Raw genomic sequence first — 21,512 nt, forward strand, 5'->3', positions numbered from 1 at the left:
TAGGCCTGTCTTCACAGCAAAGTCAACATTAACTGAACCGATGCCTCAGGAATGGATCCCATCCAAACAACCAACCCTTTTCTAAAGCCTGACAATGTTTTAAAGAGAGGCTGGTGGCGCCGAAGCAGCCAGGGGCTGACACTCAAGAGAGCGGAATTAATTCTGCAAGCAACCCAACCCCCTACGGGAGGGAACGCAGGCAACACCCCTCTGCATACTACCATCATTTCAGCATCATCCCAAAGTTCCTTTGTGCCCAGGAAATTTAAGCAAGTTCTCAGTACCTTCCAGCCTAACACAGCAGGGAACGCAGCAAGGGCACCTCTGAAGTCCTAGGGCTGAACACAGACGTATGCAGGGTGGACAAGGCAAACAGGCTGAGCTTCTAGGGCAGCAGTCTGCAGAAGCAGACTTGTTCCTGTCCCCATAATATTAGATGACAAAAGCAAAGCTGATTTACATCCCCAGCAGAGCAATGAGTGAGTCAAATGAGGCTCCAGCATCTAATTACTGCAAGAGGTTTATTTGCAGACTGTAGCGGTTTGTGGAAATGTATTTGTACAGTTACTGTGAATTTCATGCAGCTCTGTGAATGTTATCTGTAACATTTTTTTTTTTTTTAAGATAGAAAAAGAATAAAGTTTTGGAGATTGGATCATCTGTTTGGTAGGAAGACCTGGACACAAGCAGGGATGTCCAGAAACATAAGACTGAGCAATCAAGAAGGCTTCACCTGGACTGCTGAAGGAAGCAATGGGCCTTTGGCCAACAGAGTCTGTCTGGCTTCAGATAATCTCTGCAAAAACACGCCAAGGGTGAGGGCTTAAATATTCAGGCTGAGATAATATCAGTTAAAACAGCAGTGTCCTCCAGTCAACCAGGGACAGAGATTGTTTAACAAAGGGGAATTCTTCAGCAAAAAAAAGTAGTCCATTTACTGCCAGGGGGCAACGTGATGGGACTCGGTCTTTCCTGGGGGTTTGAACCAAACACAGGGACAGGACCAGACCGAGTCAGATTGAGTTCAGAAAGCTGATGTTTAATATAGATCCCTCATACTTTACATGCTGTGCGTGGGTGTTTCTTTTGCTAAGGCTGTTTCCTTAGTGTACCGTCCTGTTGTCCCCAAAGGGCGTGACTAGATGAAACCTGCCAGCAGACTGCGGACAGTTTGAGAGGCCCATGGAACAACCTCTGGAGTTGAACAGGAGGCCTGCAGGGTTCAATGCCATGGGGACACGTAACAAAGACACTTAGAACTTGTAAAAAATATGTTTGTCTATGCAGACCCAGGGAAATTAATGCATGTGGGATAATGTACTTCCAACTAATCACAAGAGTCTGGAGAACATTAAAAGAGAAGGATAAGACCTGGTTTTAACACAGATATCATATGTTTTTGCTAAAGGACATGTTACTATTGTAACTGCAGTTTTCCAGCTGCAGTTAATAACCTCTGGCTTCGGCTCCGGTTGGGAGAACACAAAGCAGCTCTTTGTGACTCTCCCACCCTAGGAATGGCTCCACTTTGGTCTGCTCACCACCATGTGCAATAGCCCCAAGGGAACCTTCTGCTTACTGGACATTCTTGTTATTTGACCTCTTAGGTTTGGCAGAGAGGACGTGGCATCTTGAAGAAACCAGCCCAGTATTTGCAGAATCAGGACCAGGGCAAATGAAACAACCCAGCCTGAGCTCTCCAAACCATGAAGGCTATTCCACACTACTCTTTCGGTGACCCTCTCCTGGCGTCCTTGAGCAGAGACAAGAGCATGTCAACACCTATAGCACAGTGAAAGAGCAAGTTCAGAACAGGTTGCGTGCATTGCATGCTCTGTGTCCTGTCCATATGTGCACAGCCTGTGCAAGCATGCCTGCAGATGAGCTAATACACACTCAAGCACCTGCTCTCTTGGGTGTGCTCCAGTCATTCTTGCACCAAACCGTATCAGCAAAGATAGCCTTAAGACCTTCAAGCTGCCCTTAGAAAAACTATATAGACCACAGTGAGTGTCAGCAATTCCTAGACTTCTCAACGGCAAACCTGCTGACTTCTCTAACTTAAAATGCACAGTACCAGCCAACCACAAAGCGAGCAAGTGCCAAAGAGCCCCTTTAACAGTCACTGTTTACCTGTTCCCACCACAGTAGCAGGGAAAGGCTTTCTATTACTGCATTAACCTAAATAAAGCATTAATTCTGCTTTATAAAGGGCTCTTCCTCAACTGCTCTATAGAGGAACATTGTGTCGTGATGTCGGGTTTAGTGTGTGGGGCTTGGCTTTGCTTACTTGTTTTAATGCATACACTCTTCTTTGCTAGAGAAGGCAACAAGGAATTGTGTATGGAGCAGGAGTGGCTGAGACTCATGGTGATCCTGAATGAATTTTAATTGTTCCCAGCCTTTGGCAGCTGCATCAAGTAGTTCTGAACATCACTCTTTTCCTCAGTTTACCTGAGAAAAGATGGCATAGGTCAGGATCTCCAGTTGTCATGGAACATACAGAACAAAACTTTAAAGGACAGTAAGAGCACAAGTTGAGAAAAAAAAAAAAAACACAGTAGGACAGCTTCTAAGTCTAGTAGGTACCACCATGTCACCATCTTAAGCCATATTCAGTGTTATTTCAATTCAATGTGAAGGCTGCTTTATGCATGCAGGCTGTTATCTACACCTTTCTGTTTCTCCTAGTGCTGAAGAGAAAGTACTGTGTATGTATTAACACACTTGGTCATCCTTCACTGATCCCTAAAGTAATTACAGAGCTCCCTTGTAGTGCTGTGCTGGCACATTATTCTGTACAACATGAAAAAAAATACTAAGCCTAAGTTATTATAGACTGTGCTGAATGAGAAATTGGAATACTTGAGACAAATTGAAGGAATAGTATGTTAGGATCACAGAAGAAATTTGATATTATTTCCTAAGACACTCAAGACTTAGGAAGTAGGATGCAAGGGGAAGAAGGGAGAGCTGAGTCCAAAACTATGCGAATTTATGGATGCTGTGAATGAGAAGTTACACATTTTGTTATGTAAAGCTGTCAGTTTTCCTCTGTACAAATGGACATTCACTGGTCAGGTTCAGGAGGGCACTGAGGAGCTGTTAGAGACCTAGGTGAATGGTGTGGTAGAGCTAGAAACCTGATATCACCAGCACCAATATTAGTACAAAAAGAAGCCCCGTGACCACCATCTCAACATTCATCCTGGACCTTTCCTTATGGCACCTGGTACATCAGGCTTTGCATAATCACAGTCTGATGCAAGAAAAACAACTGCATGATTTTTTTAAATCATCAAAAATGAAGACAGTACTGTCTTTTCATAAAACCATTTTCTCCATGTTTCATTGTAAGTGCTACAGATGAACAGAAATAAGGTAAATCATCTCCTGTTGGTCTAAGTTTCTTACAAAAGGTGTATGAGAAAGCCCTCTCTGCTTGTAAGTCAGGTAAAAGTTCTGAGATTATTTTTTTCTGTAACATATATGTTGCAGAAAAGGCTTTGTGCAGAGTTTTCCATTCCCATGCACTAAATATTTCGACTGTTCTCAAGCTTAATTGCAAATCCAAGGTCAAGATCAATGCACATGAATTCCACAGAGCAACACAAGCAGAAATTATGAACTGTACCTCATTGTAACTGCTGGAGGTCAGGTCTGAATGAGGCATTTGCATTTGACAGGGGGTGTTTTCTCTAGCTCTGACTTAAGAAAACTTTGTTAAAGCAGAATTTTGCTTGTTATTTTCATGAGGGAATAGTCATATTAACCTTAACATTAGTACCACTTTATGTCACTCATTCTTTATTATGGTCTTCATATTCCTGGAGAATGTGAAAATTGTTTCTCCATAGTAATTTGCAGTAACTGTTACATTTCATGGGTTTTCAGTATAAAACAGATGCCATATACCAACATGGCCCAGCACAAATGAAGTGCAAGGAAAAATACTGATGCTTTCCCTATGGTTTGATACCACTGAGCCTAGAGCAACAGACAGATTTATGGCTACCCTCCCTGGTCATTCCTCTACCTTCATTTGTGCATCTCGTAAGAAAGCACAGAGTAAACTTTCCAATGTTCATGTAAAGCTTGGGGAACGCAGTTAACTGACTGGTTTGGTTAGATGCTGGAGCAACTCCATCAGTTTCTTTACCTCTCTGCTAAAGCAGCTCTGAAAAAAAATGGCCCTTTAGCTATCTACATACAACTGTTGATGCTCAGTAAAAACAAGCAAAAAACAAACAACCCACAAAGGTAAGCTAAAACTTACCTAGAATAACCTGAGGAATCCTCTCCAACTGACTGATCTCCTTGAAAGGTAAATTCTGTACGTTAACCTCACCCTAAAACAGCAACATAGCCTTCTAGGTGCGCCGCTCCAATGACTAACAGAGCAAATAGGTTGAGGTCATCTCAGAGTTACTAAGAACTAGAAGTGGCTTATCAGTACACCTGAGAGAAACAAAGTGGGTGAAGATGATGGTAATTAATCTTTCCTGTCCCCTAAAAGCCCTAACCTCAGCTGTAATCACTTGTTCCTGAGTTCAGGGATCCACTGCTGCAGCTGAAGATCCTTTCTCTGTGGCAGGGCAAATGCTAGAAGGGTTAACAGTAAGAGCTATTAGTGGCTCTAATCAACTGTACGGATCCTTCTGCTGGGAGAATCCCTGCTTTTGCTGGGTTGCCTACTTCAGTTTCTGCTCTGTGCCACAAGTGTCGTGTAAGGCTGACAGAAAAGGGCCCAGGGACTGGACTGAGTCCTTGAAACTGCCAAACTCCTTGCAACGCAGTGCGACATCTATACTTTTCCTGGCTCATAACTCACCAATATTACAAATCTACTGCTGGAATTGGCTTAAAAGCACAGCTGATGTAGCCAGACCAGAACTCCAGATCACACTCCCAGACTGGCATGTTGGCTCAGCGTTTTGACAGCAGTGGAGAAAAAACATGATTACTTTTGTCACTAAAAGAAATGCAGATGGCTCTGTATATACCTGGAGTACTACTACTATCAAGTACTATCCTATAGCCATTTATCTAATAGTTGCCCTCTAACATGCCCCCACAGTACTCAACAATAATTTATTCGAGAAACAATCACAAGTCACATTTGTGCCTAGTAACTTCTGTTCAAGGACTCCACAACCAACTCATCTAGATAGATGCCAATTTCAGTGCAGTGAGTAAATAGAGGGCTCGTTCAGCCCTCCCCGAAACTGGAAGCAGAGCAGGATTTTACCAGCAGAAAGATGAAGGGATGGGACAAGCATCAGGCTGCCCTGCAATGGGAAAATAAGTGCCTTGGGGAGCGATGCTGGCTATTTCTAGTATAAAGAAAGATTATTGATTGTCTTGGATGGGGCCATTCCTCTGGCAGTTTGCTGCCTCCTGCCCAACTTCCCTCTGGCTTCATTTTCCAAAGCCCTAACATGCGAATCAAAGAAGGGGGGCATAGCAGGTTTTCAACCAGCCCTGAGCAGCCTGATGCCTTAGGCAGCCAGAGCCAGCCTTGGAGACACGCTTGTCACAGGAGGCCTGGCCTACTAGTCAAGTAAGTAGATTCCGGCGGTCTCCTGTGAGGTAAATATATTGATTTCAAGGAATAAGACGACTTTTTTTCTGGTACAAGCTGAGTGAAACAGTACAAAAACAGCTTTCATATCTTCTTCTTAATTAACTATGGATGTATTTGAATCCAAATGTCAGCTCTACCACATTTACAAAGTTTTCAGCTGTGGTGGGTTGACCTCAGCCAGCAGCCAAGCACTTACACAGCTGTTAGCTCATCCCACTCTGCTCTTTGGGACAGGGGGGAAAATAGGAAGAGCAAAGGCAGAAAGCTCACGGGTCGAGATAAAGACAGTTTAATAGGTGAAGGGAAGAGGAAAAATAAAAACAGGCAATGCAAAGGCAATCCCTCACCACCACTCCCGCAAGCAGACTAACGCCCAGCCAGTCTCCAGGAAATGGCCACCTTGGAAGAAAATGCCCTCACCTTCTTCTTGGTTGGACCAAATGATCTTGGAGGTCTTTCCCAACCCTAATGAATCTATGATTCTTCCTCTATCCCATTTCTTACTGCTGAGCATGATGCTACACAGTATGGGATATCCTTTTGGCCAGCATGGGCCACCTGTCCTGTGTTCCCTCCCAGATTCTTGCCTACCCCCAGCCCACTCACTGGTAGAGTGGGAAAAAGGGAAAACCTTGACACCATGTGAGAACTGTGCAGCAACAGACAAAACACCAGTGTGTCATCAACTCTCTTTTAGCCACAAATACTCAACACAGCACAGTACGGGTTCCTCTGAAAGAAGTTACTTCCCCCCAGCCAGACTCAGTACATCAACTTAGGCAAAAAATATTCCCCACCATTCCTCTTAACTTTTGGCTTGAATGTCATCTATCAGAGTGACAAACATTGTGCTCCTACCAAACAGGCAATTTGGGAATGACATTATCACATGACTCATCAGACGATTGGTGCAGCATGCTGAAGTGCTAATCCATTATTTCTTGATTGCATTAAGAAATCGTTGCTTTATTTAAGAAATATGAGCTTTATAGTTACCAAAGGAAGTCTGAGCATGGGATTGGGAAGGAGTATGCTGTACACAACCGATTCAGAAAACCTGAAGCTGTACCCTCAGGAAAAAGTCTCTCTTTCTAACTGAGACACAATCAACTACTGTACTGCTCACTGATGTTATTTGTATAAAGGTCTGGGTAAGAGGCATCTAGAATGCAGTAGGTCTGGTTTGGCATCCAGACCTCTGCGTTACACGTTTTTGGGGACAAAACTGTCATCACCTACAAAGTTAGTGCAGACTCTTCATAGGTCATATGAAGTTCCTAAAGTTCCTCTGATCAGCTGTGCAGCACTGCCCCATGGAAATCTGTCTTCAGTGCTTTATACTTATCATTGTTTATTAACCAACTAATCTGAAACACTAATACAATAAATGCTAAAATAATGTAGCTGTGGTTGTGGGATTACAGCTCTTCAGAACAGAAATCCAGGACTCCTAAAGGGAAAGGGGGTGCTTCATAAAATGCTGGTGGCTCTAGTTAACCAAATGAAGAAAAAAGAAAAAAGTTCTTAAATAATGGGATCCCATTTCCTTAGGCAGGATAATTACAAAGTACAGATGAGGAACTCCTGTTCTGCAGATTGCCACGTGGTGCAAGATCACAGCCAAAGGTGGAGGGTGAAGAAATACAAAGTTTTCACAAAGAAGGATGTAATTCCTTTGTGATGCATATCTTACAGCCATCAGAGGACTGAGAAGCTGAGAACAGACACCATAAAACTGAACTCAACAGGCAAACCGCTGCTAGATGATAAACCAAGGACTTTTTGATAGGAAGGATCTGACAGTAAAAATGACCTTTCTGTTCTAGCACAGCCAGCTCAGGGCAACACAAAGGCATCATTACAGCTGCCCAGAAGGAAAATACTGAGATCCCTCCTACTTAGCTTGGAGAGAGCTCAGGTATTCAGCTTTATAATCTCAGTTCTGTTACTCTTTTAGAGAGTAATCCTGGCAAAATCATCTGAGAGCAAAACACAAGTGACAAAGCCCTTCCTCAATTATCATGGGGGATTTTGCAGCCCACAAAACTCTTAAGTACTTCATGGAATACTTCCCCAGCCTCTTCATGGTAGCTAGCAAATTGTGCCCTCTTCTGAAGAGGGGGGTGGAAGGAGGATATCAGCGTGGTTACCCTTGACACAACATTTTATAATGCAGTCCACTGCTGTGCTCGACTCTGGGGTAAGATTCACTGAAGGACATGAGGACTGAGGTATACTCAGAATCATTTGGACAATATTGCAATATTTTCTGTGTATGACATGGAATAAGCATCCTAAGGGAAGAGCTAGTACCATAAATCCTGGTTGGATTCACTGAACACAACCTCTAACACTTTGAAAAATTACAAGAACAGTTGTTTTTCTAGAAGTGATGATGACATTGATAGGAGAAGGGGGAGGCTGCTTTGCTGTTCTGCCTGGGGGCTTGTAAATACGTTCTTCTCATCTGCCCCCACCAGCAATACAGATATTTTCATCAGGCGCCAAGACTGCTGAGAGGTAACAGAAAAATTTTGCTCACCATGTATACAATCTTGCAAATGGGGCATCAGTTCCCTCACTCTTAAACTTAACAGGTATTATAAAGGTTAAGAAAAACATTTTAGGTTGAAAGAAAGTATCAAAGCATTCTCTAGTGCTTTATTCAAAGACAAAGACAAAGAGAAAACCTTGGAAACAAAAGCAGGGCATCCCACTAGCTCAACTGAATAAAAGATCAAAAGGGGAAAAGCTGTGTGAAATAATTCTCTACCTCGAACTCAATCTGCATTCAAACTCAATTTATGGATGAATGAATGATGAAGATCAGCTTGAGGGAAGCGAGCTGCAATCACCATCATTATTATTATATGAGAAAATACAATCATGGCAGTCAAAACACCCACTATACAATACCACCTTCAGCCCAATTCTTCCTTTACAGTAATTTTAGGTTTATGCAATTTCAATCTGTGAAAGATGCATTGGGTTTCAAGACCACCGTACTAGGAAAGCAATACTTTATTTGAAGACATGCTCACATGTTAAGATCCAGAAACATCAATGCTGACCCAGCAGAAGAGGGAACTGATTTGCTCCTGGGAATGTGATTTAACAAAGGGAAATCTTTCTTTGTCTACTCCCTATTCTGATATTAGACTGAAAAAAAAAAAGGTATGGTTAGTCTCTAACAAAAGAATAATCACATGCAAATATTTTATTGATAACTACTCTGTATATTATCATGGATCTATAAGGGTCAGGGTGTATGAGGCTATCTGATCCCAGACAAGCTCAAATATAACACACAGTGCAGGTGAATGATGCAAGATATTTAATGTAAATGAAAGACTGATAACAGCAAAAGTCAAGTCTGCCATAAGTAGCGACAAAGGTATGCCAAAACAGAACAAGTCCCATATTTGAGGCAGAATTTCTCAGTGAAAACTGAACTTCTGGTCCCCTAGAGTGGAATGCATGACAAGTCAAGCAGTGAAACAGCCTGGAATAATCCAGCGGTGTTTGTCATCAAGTACAGGCCAAAGAATTTTTTTTATTTTCTTGTAATTCTGAAACATGTGCTACCTAGTTCCCAACAAAAATTACATACATGGAGTAACTTATACTGCTGAATCAAACCTAACTACGACATCTGGCTCTGTATCCAAAGATCATGGCATCCTTTCCACTTACATGTCATCAGTGCAACTTAAAATTTAATTTACAAACCAAAGATACTGCAAAACTCATTTGTAGAAATATGCTTGCCCTCCAGCCTGCACAACTTCCTCACTATTTATCACAAGTACTGCTCAGACAGCATTTGTGACTGGTCCCAGTAAGCTGCATCGTGTGCTCATTGCAGCCGTGAGTTCTCCCATCTGCTTCCTGACCGAATGACTCCCAGACCACAAGCAGCTTGCCCCAAATTCTGATTCAAACATATAAATATTCACACCAGCATTCACAGATGGATATACGTTGGCTGGAGTATCTGTAACGCTTTCCTTCCTGGGAACTAGAGCTTTTTAGAAAATAGAAGTGTGGTGGTAAGGGAAATGGAGTTATGCGTTCTGTAAAGTAAACGTATTTAAAAGGATATTTTGAAACCTTTCTTATGTGATATTTGCCCACCTTTAATCACAGCCCTTCCACCTCCAAGAAAGAAAAAAATATCCACAGCTAAATCATCTCCTTAACATATGCCTCTCCATCACATCTGTCACTCCCAAGGTTTTTCCACCTAATAATTCTGAACCCATACCAACAAGAACAATCCTCAAACAAACCATAAAACCTAAACAAACAGAACAAGTTAATCTATTGAAATTTAAAAAGGCTGTAATGTCATAGTAGGCCTGCACTGATCTAAGACCATATTGACATTAAAACAAGAGCTCACCTTCTGTGCCCCGAAAGCCTGAAGCCTATTTATTCATAACAGTTGTTAATTGCATTTCACATCACTTTGGTTCTTCCTTCATTTGCGTGTCAAACAGCCTTTGATGAAAGAAGTAATTAAACATTTGCAAAGCTATTTGCAGTTAGTATTCCGGTTTTAATGAAAATAAATAATGCAGTAACAAAGCTCAACTACCTGATTACCCCACTCCCACTTTTTTCCCCTTCTTTTCCCCTTTTATTTCTTTTCTTTTAAGCAAAAAGTAAGACTGGGAAAGGATCTGGCTTCAGCTTTGCCCTTGAAAATCAGGTAAAGTTGTACAGCATGTTTTGAATTCAGTTTGCACTCAGAGCACACATGCACACAGCTGTCATCCCACTTTGATAGTGAAAGCAGACTAAGATTAGAGCAGGAAATGTCCATGACCTTGAGAATTATCACTCCTGATACAACAAGTAGCTTATTGGTGTGGAGGCACAGCAAGGACGTTAAACCATTAGAGTCTGATCCTCACAGCTATTGTTGCATCTCCTGGAAGACTTGAGAAATACTATTTTTAAAACTGTAAGGCTTCAGGGTCAAAATCTGCTTACTCAAAACTATTTCCCAACTACAGGTTCTCATCTTTTGCAAGTCTTAGTGACTTTGCTGGTTTTCTTTTACATGGAAAGGACTCAGAAATTACAATAACAGCTACATAAAACTGTAACCTAGTGTACAATACTGAGCATTGTAGTATATGCTCTAAAACAAGGTGAAGTCTCAGTTCCCAGGCAGCATACTCAGTGAGTTCTTGAGAGAAGCAGCTCTGGTATCTTGTGTAGCAGAAACTCAAGGAAGCCCTTTTCAAAGCTTCACGCTTCCCTTTCAGATCCATTTTTATGTGCTCAGGGTCAAAAAATGTTTAAAAAATCAAGTCTTTTACCAAGTAAAAGAACTCTTGCTTTCCAAGAGGAAGACAGTGAAGGAAGAGCAAGACATGCATCCATAGGGAGCACAGGGGTAGAGCCAAAGTTCACAGCAGGTCTTAGTTTTCTCCAAACCACAGCTTCTCTCTTTTTTTTTTTTTTTTTTGGGGGGGGGGCGCTGTTTGGTTGTTGTTGTTAAATAACAGACTTATACGTAGCTATTGAAAGGGCAGAAAATATCCTTAAAGTTTGCAATGAACTACATAACTGTAGCTCTCCCAGTTTTCTCACAGCATTACATATTTAATGTTTCTCTTCAGGCTACAGATCCTGAGAGGATGGGGGAAAGATAAAGCATGGTTTTTCATTTCCATTAGCAATAGTTTCTTATCATCCATGCTTGCAGAGAAAATGTGCTCACAAATGCATTCCAAAACCATTCTACAGCCTGAGAAAACAGGGAAGAGAATCCAAAGTTTATTAGTCTATAATCCCAAGGTATGGAGCAAGGGGGAATTTAGCATACTCACAGCATTAGATGTGATGGAGCTAGCAGTATGACCTGACTTTGAAGACCACCTGCAAACAACAGCCTTCATTTCATGGATTGCTGTTTATGATGCTAAGGATGATACTTCAGACAGTGACACTGTTTATAATTCCACTCTTGGGCAGAAAAGAGAGGACCGATCATTTGAGGAAGATTTACATCAGGCATGGCTTGTATCATTCAGACTATCTGTGTATCATTCAAGGTGGTTCAGACTATCAAAGGTGGGCTCAGAAAGCTAAAATTTAAGAACTGCAGCTCTTTGATGCTATACAGCAGGGTTACAGCAAGGTGTAATTCATTCTTTTCAGAGAGGGAACTTGACTTTCATAAGCTTGAGGAGCCAATAAGGCGAAAGTGTTTCAAATAGATGTTACAGAAAAAGCACGAAGATAGTGCAGGAGAGGAACAAAGAAGGGACAGATGGTTGTAAAGGGCAGTGCAAGTCTCCCTCCATACAGAGGTGTTATTTGCTTGCAATAGCCTTATTAATGGCACTATCAATCTCTCTTTGAACATAATAGAGTATTTTTGCCACAATTTCCCAGTCTCTCTGCCTGAATTGTATCTAGGGAAGCAACAGTGACTGGCATGCTAAATTTGGGTGTCACACTGACATGCTTGGCACAGGATAAAATGGCTGTGCTGGAAGCTGCAAGCACAGAGCTGTGTTCACATCACCAGTTCCCAGCTGATGAAGCACACTGCGACTGCGGGCAAGGCACCAAATCGAGCCAAACAAGCTCGGCTGGGCTCATTCTCCTCGACCCAGCAGTGGCAGTGGCCAAAGGCAACAGCAGAGCAGAAGAAAAGCACCAGGGGCGTGATGGACTCTATGGAGCAAGGCAGGCTGGAGAGGAGAGGGACTTGGGGGGATAAAAGGCAGCAGCTTCCATTCCAGACAGCAGAAGGGGGATGCTGGCTTGTGGAGGGAGCACACGAAAAGAGCAGAAGGCTGAGGCAGCCGCGACTGTGAGCGTCACTCCAAAGCTCTGGGAACCAGCAGTCTATTCAGCCATCCTCTAGCTGCTATCACTGGTGGAGCTGAACCAAGGACAGCAAAAGGGGGAAGTTTGGGCAGAAGTTTCCCAGCCCAGACACAGCCTATGGTTCTATTATGTCTCTTTATAATGAAGTGTTTCACCGATGCCAAGACAGTTCAAAGAACAGATACTCTGAAAACGGTATTCTCAGCTGCGTTTTCCAGCAAACTGCCTCACGAGCGAGACTCACTCACAATTAGTTATGTTGGCAGCCAGCACTACATCGCACCTAGTGAGACACATACAGTAACTGAATGTGACATGCCACCATAATGACAGATCAAACTAGGACATTTCAGAAGACAAAGTGCTCCAATACGAGAGGTTTAAAGAGGCACTAAAGAATTTATGGAGAATGAAACGCAACTTCAGGGAGGCTGATGAAATTATCAGCCTCACCAAGAGCAAACACTGAGCCAAATGGCGGGATCATATAATCCCATGCTACCGACAGACAGCCTTGTTGGGAGTCTCAAGGCATTCATCTTCTTAACTGAAGCTGAGCTGAACGGATTTGATCACATTAGGACCATCGGACAAAAAAAACATTCACAGAGGAAACTTTAAAACTTTTTAAAGGGTTTGAACTATGGCACTTTTAAAAATTAAGAATGAATGTTAAACAGAATGAGGGAGCAGGACCTGGGGACCTAGTAAAAGATCTGGGGGGGAACTTTCTTTTTTCTTTTCAGTATAGATTTGTAAATACATTTGTTTTCCTTTAGATATTTCCAAATTTTCGGGGGGGGGGGGGGGGGAAGGATTTTAGAGACAAAAACATGCTTTCTAAGCAATCATCCAGAAGCTTCCACCTGTGATTCAATGAAAATTAAAAAATTATTTATGGATTAGATACAATTTTTCATTTCCCACCACCACATGCTGCCTAATTTCAAGTTGCCCTATTACTAAAAGGATTGTGAGTCTGATCCAGTGATGGCTGACTTGACTTTAATAAGAGCTGAAAGCACTCAGTTCTCTGTGGAAATGAGTCCGTGCTTCACAGTGTAAGTCCGTAAGACCTGGAGTGGAGCAATGCTTTTATTCCAGCTTGCTACCTGCAGACAGAGAGATGTATCGCCAGCAGAGCCGGGTACCTGTCATTCCATTTCTGCATGGGGAGCAATGCCTTTAAAGAGGATCTGGCAAAAGTGGGCAACAGGGCTGTTTTTATTATGCAAGACTGATCAGCTAGGGCTCAGCCACCAGAGCTCTGCCAGCCTCCTTGGCTCTGTGCTGGCCAAAGCAGCCCGTGCTTTTGGCACGTCTAAATGCTCCCCTGCAGCTCAGCAGAATCAGCTCCAGTTCCTCCCCTGCAGAAGGTTTCCTATGAGACCCTGAGAAAGTCAAATAAGGACAGAGTTTTAAGAGTTTGTAAATGGCCCACTTCTAATGTTTTTAAGCAAAACAGACAAGGCTTATAGGTATTGATCTGTAAAAAGGATAATGTTTACACCAGCAACACAAGAAAGGGCGAAATGTGTGACCAAGATAAATGCACCCAAGTCTTGAGATATCCAAGTAACAAACAATAGGGGCCAAAAGAATCACACAGGTTCTGCTGTGTAATTCACATCCTTGCTATAGAACAAATTTTCTTTGCAAATTTTCACTGAAAAAAAATGATCTTTAACATAAGTAAACGTCCTCACCTAATTCCTTCAGGTTTGCACCTTTTGTTAAGGGTTCCTCTGCCCCCAGTGCAATAACCTGACCCTCACATGTCCCCAGCATCATTCCCACTAAGCATGAAATGCCACATGCTATGGCTTATCTGTAGATACACATGCATATAGACAGGGCACTGTATACGTGCTAATTAACTTCTGCAATTGCCAAGTTTTCCTCTCCTCTCCCAGAGTATGGGTAGCATTTGGATTGCTTTTCTCTTTCTCAATGTCAATTAAAAGTACTTAATTATTTTTAACATAATACTGAATTTGTCTGAAATGGGGAGAGAAAGAACTGAATTTATAAGAGACAGAAAGCAACTGCATAAACTTCATTTATTTTAGATAGACAGAATACAAACACTCCAGGCCTAAATCATCTAACAATGTATGTTAGATGGTACCCATTGGTATAGCTGATATGCAAATGCACTACATCACATTTTGAAAGCTGTGCAGACCAGAGAAGAGGAAAGGGGATACCCACCAGCACATCCTAATCCCTGTAAACAGGAGCCCATGGGGTGCTGCCTTCAAGTTTCCAAAATAACTCAACAAAATCAACATGCACAATGTCACAGCACAGCTACCATATCTACTAAAATTAAAATATGTATTTGTGTAGAAGTCCAACGCAATATCAGAGATGACCTGAGCATCCATTTTCAGTCTCAGTGTCACAGGTGCTTCCAAGCACCCTAAATATTAATTTAGCAAGGAGATGTATATACTTTGGGACTGTACAGACTCTTCTCTCATGTGGCATGGAGTGCGTTGTAATAGCATGAAGAAAGAGGGACAGGAGAGGATAAAGGAAAACCATGTGCTTAGTCCTTCTTGCATGGTCCACTCCATACCTTCCTTAGAGGTACTGAGAGCCTGAACCCAGGCCTTGCCCTGACAGCGAATGGAAAGTGCTATTACTTGCAAAAAGTAGAAATACTGGGTGGACACCAGTTGTGTACACTCAGAAACAATGTCTCTAAGCACAGAAAGTGTCTGTAGTACAAGGCCTTATGTTCTTCCTCCATGAGGCCTGAAACCAGCCAGGAGGAGGCTATGAACATTGAGCAGACATAGGATTCCTCTCAGCAGGAGGCACAGAGCTAGGCGTTAACCAAACGCCTCCTTTCTCCTCTACTTTCTTCTGGGCTGTGACAACCTCTCTTGGAGGGCAAACCACAGAGCCTCTGCCCCCAAAGCTTCCTGGGCTCCCCCAGAGCCAGGCCTGCACTGCTCAGCACCACCCCAGACTCCTCGGGGAAGGCTCCTGATGGTGCTAAAGCCGCCTGGGGCCTTGCAGGAGGCAGCGGCACTGCTCGCACCCGGCCTCTGCTCCAGGCTGGCAACACAAACCCGACCACTCGGGCACAGCTGCAACAGCAGGGGCCCTGTTACTGAACTTGCCTCCGAAATGCCAAGCCCTGCTGGGCCTGTGGAAATCAGGTTTACAATAGCAGTCGCAGCCATCAGCTCCCTCTTTTGTGATTTCCAGCATTGCTATGCTGTTTGCGAACCTCGCCTTAAATGAATGTGCTATACGCTGGGAGAAGCGAGGCTTGGTGAAAAAGCACATGTACACGCTGACACACAAAGTGTGACAAAACCCAGTGGCAAGGTTGTGCTAATAGCTTGTTATTTGGTGACATAAAATCCCTGCTAAGATAATATAGGCAGCCTAAAAACCCAACAGCCCTTTGACTGAGACAGCGGACAGAAGCAGAAAAAGCCCCTTTCACTTCATTCCCCACGGCAGTTAAATGCACACAGGGCACAAAACCCCCAAAGAAAACAATTACCTTTCTGCCAGAAGAAAATACACTCATTTTGCTCACGCATGATGTACAGGGCACAAAGCACACTTGTCGCAGAGGAAAAAGGCTGAAGTGTGCTTTGGAGAAGTTCTGCTTGAAATTGGAGTTGTAAGAGCAGCTCTTGGAAGCAGCTGCCCTTTGTCTGCTTCCCTCTCCTGTATAGAGCAGCCATCTACTTGCAGCCTTAAGTCTTGACCAGAACATCAGGGAGCACAGCAGCTAAAATAAAAATAAGTATGTGTGTGTCTACCTAAAGTTCTGTTCTAACCTGAAAGCTGTACAGGCTGTGGTTACATGATCACACATCGACTGATAAGATTTCACTTGTGCAATTACCTGATGTGGACACAGATTCAGTTCTCCAAAGGCACGTAACAGACCCCTGTGCATACATAAATAGAGACCATGCTGAGGATGCAGAGCCCACTGAGACAGCTTACCTCCATTATGGCTTATTATTTCAGGCACCAAATTTACATGGTGCTCACTGCATGCAGTGCTGGTGCAGGTGTGGCGCCCAGCACAGACACACCGCTGTGCTTTGCTGGGAGCTGGCTCAGGTTCAGGGTTGGTCCTGAGCTGCTTCCATACAGTGGTTTTCACAACAGGCTCTCCTGTGCTCCTCAGCACGTGCAGGGCAGCTCACTGCCTGTGCAGGCCCGTCTGGCTCTGCCCAACTATCCTGCTCAAGGGCGTGATTTTGTGCCTCTCAGCCTCCCCAGATGGGAGCGCACCAAACAGTACCAAGACCCCAGAGATGATTTACAGGAACCCCTCTTCAACCAGAAACAGCAATACAAAACATTCTGCAATCCAGGAGGCTGACGACCACGCAGCAGACGTACAGATGCCACTCATCCACACATACCCACGCTAACAGCACGGGCGTTGCTATCAGAGGAGCTGCGTTAATTTGCGTCATCTGTGGATCAGTATGCAAGGGAATACACTAGAGCACGGGTGGCAAGGATGATTGCAGTCGCAACCAATTTATCCCTACTGAGCCAAAAGTACAATTTCTGATTTGGCAGGGCTAGTAAGCAATTGGCCCACTTACACCCCTTGTTTACAAGAGTTGTGCTCCGTAGCCTAGGGAGTGAGACAGCCCAGCATACACCACGCTTTGCTCTATGGCTGTTAATTGTCTTGGATGACTCTTTATTTATATAAATAATTTACTTGGTGTCTCCTGCCAAGAAGACACCTGAGCCCTACATAATCCGCTAATGCTGACTTTAATGATCCACATCCAGCACATGGGCACCACCATTCCCATCGTGCTCCCCTTGCCCCCAGTAAGTCCCCTGCCCATCTGTGCAGAAGGACGGATGAAATGATCGAGGATTAACAATGGCAAGGCCCGGGATGGAACAATTTATGAATCTGAGCACAGTTCCTGTGGGATCTGATGGGCTTCCTCAGGGAAAGTGCTCTGCAGATGTGGCCTCAGACAGAGACCTACTTTCCCTGACCTAAAAGGATGGCATGTCTCCATTACAGGCAGCTGAATTTTTTGTAGCAAAACAGTTGATGTGGTCAACTTAAACTTTTCTTCTGTTCCTTGAAACATAAAATATAGAGAATCACGTTTGTGAATGAGTCTATCATTCAGATTGCTTCAGCGGACATCAAATCTATTCCAATTTATGAAACTGTTGGGATCTTTGTCTGATGCTTTAGTGCTTAGCCACAAAAACTTAGCCTCTATTATGTCCTTGTTGTAAGGGATGAACCTAAGCCTCAGTTAAACCCACAGCTTTGAAAGTTTTAAAAACACAAGGCAGAAATCTAACCTTGTAAAAGGTGTTTATTTAGACCAAGTGGTTTTTAATCTGTTATGAGTAACAGATGTTTTTGACTGATGTGTTTGTATCTTCTCATAGTACCAGGACAGGCACTGTAAGCTTTGAATACAAATACAGAGATTTTATTCCTGTCAGGAATGTGACAGCTGCTTCACACTCATTGCCTGGCACATAATTTCAAAGAAAATCTATGACAATTGAAATACCAAAAGTTTGTCAAAACGCAGGTTGACTCTCTTAAAAGCATACGTTTTCTGCCAGTGCGTGTCCCAACAGCTCTGTACCATCTAGCCCAGCACACCAAGAACGTCACTTCAGATTTCAGGACACATTACCATCTATTAGCAAAACAATCGTGTTGAACTATTCTTTGTTACCTTGGGCTCTCAATACACAGCGGTCTCTACTGGCCCAGTTCTTCAGCGACGTCTGTCAGGAACCTTTCCTCACACATTTTGCCCTGTTAAGGCCTGTCTGTTTAATTTTATGGATAAAAGTTTGCAAGATGAAGCTAAATTGCTGAAGTGATGACAACCCACACATGGAAAGCTCTGAATATTTAAGAAATAGTCCAAGCTGAACATAATGACAGTCAACTGATTATCACTGCTGGAACAGAAGTGTGTGCTGCTATTGCTAATTCCCTCTGTTCTGCAGTTAAACAGTTTTGGTCTCCAGGACAACCAGTGAAGAAATATTTACCAATGTAACATGTATGCACTATACAACAGGGCTGCAAACACACCACACGCTAAGATACTAAATGTCAACATTTCAGCCTCAACCAGGTTCTTACATCCAAAGCCAAACACACTGGTAACCTTTCCACCAGATGTATTTGGCAGAAAGCTCTCTGTTCAAACATAGGCTGCTCTATAGCCTCAAGAAAGGCTCCTCTAAATATTAACTAACATCATGAATGCAGGAAATGTAAATAGCTTCACTAGCCAGTCTAAACAAGTACTGCTTTCTCCTTTGTAAATACTAAGCATGGATATAAAAAAACTTTCTCATATTAAAAAGATGAGAAGGGAATGGAAAGCAGTACCGCCTGATGGTGGAAAATTCAAAAACAAGTATCTTCATTTTTCTGTGTCAATATAAATGAATATCAAATACTTGCTCTTCAAGTATTCCCCGTGGTATTCTCTTGCTTCAGTTTCCTCATGAGTCTTTGGTCTCTTCACTAAGGCAAACACATTTTTCATTTGCTACCATCCCCTCTTCACTGTATCCTGTATTTGCCAACTACCGCACACATCACTGGCAAACACCATCCAAGCACCATCCAAGCAAGTCGCATTGGTCCACCGCCCACCTCCTAGAAAAGGTCCTGTCCTGCATTTCTGGAACATTTTATTGTTCTATGACATTCGTGCCATGTCAGCCAGAAGACACAAGTCAGTTCTCTGAGTAGCTGGTAACCAGAGGTTTCCTCCAATAAATTTCTTCATCCTGTCCTACTTCACTATCCTCACAAATGTTGCCTTGAATAAACTTTTCCAGAGAGTTCTGGACCTCTCATTAGCTTTAATAACATTAGACACAGGTTTTCAGGTTCCTGACCAAAACTTAATAGCACTGGTAGAGAAGAGACCTGATCCAGATTCCTATCAGACATCAGGTTTATCGTGATGAACAAGCAGGTTCATCAGCATTCATAATCCTCATACACAGGTAATACCACAGTTAGTAATCAGCACTACATGTGACTCGCCCTTTACAACACGTAACAGAGATAACATTACGAGGCACATATCTTTGTTCAGAATGCAATTACGTGACCTCTGATATCACACAACAGAAGTAATATTAGTCACAGTTTATTCATCTGTATGTCTGAAATGAATGGGAGGTGCCACTTGAGCTAACAGATCACGTGTAACCTTTCTTCCCTCTGTTTCACCAATAGGTGGTGGAAGACAGCTCCTTTTCAGTGGGCCAAGACCACAGGCTTACATCTACATGTGGGCATGACCCTGGAAAAGACACTGGCAGAAATCCCAGAACCAGTGTAGCAGACAGAAGTATGCACTAGCAGCTATGCACTAACTTTCTCCATAGTGTGTGTATTAATAAACACTGCTTCAGACCCTCTGTGTGGGTATGGGACTTCACAGGGTGTGAGAGACAAGGCATTAATAACAAATTTACAGCACGAGGAAAGAAGTTTGGCAAACTTCCTGGTGAAGCAAGAAGTCATCTACTTCACCAGTATGTGAACTGCTAGTGCTAGTGAAACCTGTAGAACGAATACCAGGAAAGATCTACTTTGAAAAGCAGATCCTCAGCCTAGAAGCGCAGTCATGAATGAAGAGTTCAGATTTCAGGGCTTAAAATTAATGTCCCAAAGATGCTGCACCCAGACATCCCTCCAGACCCAGAATAAAATGGTGCTTTTCAGCCAACTTAAAGACAGACAGGATTACACAGTTGTGCATGCTGGTTATGTGTTTCTGCACTCATCCCTCCATACCACTTAGGATAAGTCTCTTTTTGATAACGGTATTTACATCAAGTCACTCTATCGGGTTAAAAAAAAAAAAAAGTCAGCAAGCCCTGACAGCCATGGGCAGCTGACTTAATACATTATATTAAACATTAATATCCCACAAATATAAAAAGGTTAAGATGTGTGGCTCTCTTTTTATTTCCAGTTTTCAATGAAGAACAACAGGCTCTTTGTCAGTTGGCAGATGTGAGTTACAACTGCTTAGTCATAAAGGAAAACCAGTCCATTACATTTTCTTGATGATCCAAGCAGACCCCTGTATATTGTTCTCCACTTAAACATTTTGATTGCTGATCAGACTCGTTTCAATTTATAGCTCCTTCCTTCCCTCCCAACAAAGCTCTAAAACTAGTGTTAAGGTAAAAAGCATGACAAATCACATCTGCTTCTTACTTGGTAAATGGCTCCTACCTGCTTGGTTTTCTACAGCCATCACCTTTCACTGCTTTTGCAGCAGCAAGCACCTGCAGTTCCCCCAGCTGTACATCTACTGCTGTCCAGGCTACAGCCTCTATTAGCTTGTCATCTCTCCAATATGTATTATACTAGCCTACATTTCTTCCTACAAGTGCCTAATGACCCAGCATCTGTTTCACTGCTGGCTTTAATAAAAACATTTTCCTTGTTGTTCTGGGCTCAAATGCCTTCCATGAACTTCCACTGTTTCCAGAGGGTCTCACAACTTTATCACGATTAGTGCCAATCTCTCAAGTGAAACATTAGATGAATCAGAAGAATCTCCGTGTCATGCTCTTTGGTGCATTCAGGGAGCAAACATAATTTTATTTTAAGGATAGAGGATTCGGTTATCTGTCCCATTAATTATTCCCTCTGGAATTCACTTCATATCAACCATCTCCCACCTCTGAAATACACTTTCTTTACTCTTTGCCCTTCTTCCTTGAAGCACAGTCCTTTGCAGGAGCAGCATAAAGGACTTCTGGTTAGCACAGGAGACACAACCCGATTTTTCCCCATGCTGGTACTAATGAAGCTGGCCAGAGTGATTTACTTATCATCCTCTTGCTGTATTTGCTCATGTCAACTCCAGGAAGGATTCTGTCATTCGGGTTAACATTAACACCAGAGTATCAACTCTTCAAAGCTTTAACTAGATCAGAGACGATATAGACATGTCACAGGGATGATTTTCATCTATCTGACTCAAGGAAAGTGAAAATCAGGTGTGGGAGGTTTACTTTCTTCCTCTGTATTTCTCTCTCT

General features: G+C 42.8%; 1 protein-coding gene across 2 annotated transcripts in view; it reads right to left on the reverse strand.

Moving 5' to 3' along the window:
• LOC308188006 (uncharacterized protein) overlaps positions 1 to 21,512 on the reverse strand; it is a 327,367-nt gene that overhangs the window by 236,637 nt on the left and 69,218 nt on the right. The gene's annotated exons all lie outside the window — the stretch shown is intronic.

This window comes from Anser brachyrhynchus (genome assembly GCF_964034855.1).
Source record: "Anser brachyrhynchus genome assembly, chromosome: 1".
NCBI lineage: Eukaryota > Metazoa > Chordata > Aves > Anseriformes > Anatidae > Anser > Anser brachyrhynchus.